Source organism: Chrysochloris asiatica, unplaced genomic scaffold (assembly GCF_000296735.1).
Source record: "Chrysochloris asiatica unplaced genomic scaffold, ChrAsi1.0 scaffold00021, whole genome shotgun sequence".
Classification (NCBI taxonomy): Eukaryota; Metazoa; Chordata; class Mammalia; order Afrosoricida; family Chrysochloridae; genus Chrysochloris; species Chrysochloris asiatica.
In genome coordinates this window covers 1,042,943-1,043,900 of record NW_006408539.1, presented here as the reverse complement: position 1 = coordinate 1,043,900, position 958 = coordinate 1,042,943, and the positions used below count along the sequence as shown (strand labels likewise).

Sequence of the window (958 nt, the reverse complement as noted above, 5' to 3'; positions counted from 1 at the left end):
TGCCTGAGTGGGTTTTGTTTGTTTGTTTTTAAAAAGCTAAAGTGGATAGAGAGAAATACTGTTAACTGATGGTAAGTAGAAGGGATTATAATCATTGTAATGAAGCAAGGTGTATGATTTGTTGAATGGAAAACTGATGATCTGCCCTGTAAACTTTCACTCAATCCATAATAAAAACCTTAAAAAAAAAAAAAAATGCCAAGGTAGTCTCTCTTCATAAAATGCAATTACAATTTGAGAGCATTTCATGTTTGCCTCTTTTGCCAGCACCAAGTCTGCCTCATCTGAATCTTTCCATTTCATGAGAAACATTAATTCTCCACTGTTGTCTGTGGCACCGACCATTCGCTCAGGATCAAGACCTCTGGCAAAGCGCCTGGGTTTGTCAGCAACATCTCTTTTCCTTTGATTTGCTGTCATCAGATTCACTGTCAGATAAAGATTTCCTTTTTGTACGATCTTTTTCTTTACCAGCTTTTTGAGAACTCAGGAATGCCTCAATTAATTCGGGACAGTCGAAATTTTCTTCAGGTTCCTAAGTAATCTCAGCATCTGTAAATCCCTTCTGTTTCTTCAGGAAATACTCCACCTTCCCATTAACTACAAGTCGGTCCAGCACTTTTTCTACCACAAATTCTTCGGGTTCGACTTCTTTACTCTTTCCATTCATTTCTTTCCCATTTTTTGCAATGTAGTTTTTTGGAAGCCATTTTTTTATTGCAGAATTGACGAGTTATTATTCACTGCCTCTGAGCTGCTCCAGCTCCCGGGTCTGTGGCAACTCGGGCCCTGTGCACCTCCAGCTCGAGCCACATCCGAGGAGGAGCTCTGAATACCCTTGATCCAATAATATTAGCTAACATGTGTCCTATGCTTGTTATACCAGCTGTTACCTGGTATAATGTATGTGTCCTATACTTGTTATATAAGCTGTTACCTCAATTAGCCAACAATACAA

The 958-nt window shown here is 39.2% G+C and overlaps 1 pseudogene; it reads right to left on the bottom strand.

Annotated features, from left to right (window-relative positions):
- LOC102819205 overlaps window positions 1-682 on the bottom strand; it is a 66,881-nt pseudogene extending 66,199 nt beyond the window's left edge.
- Window positions 683-958: the final 276 nt, after the last annotated feature.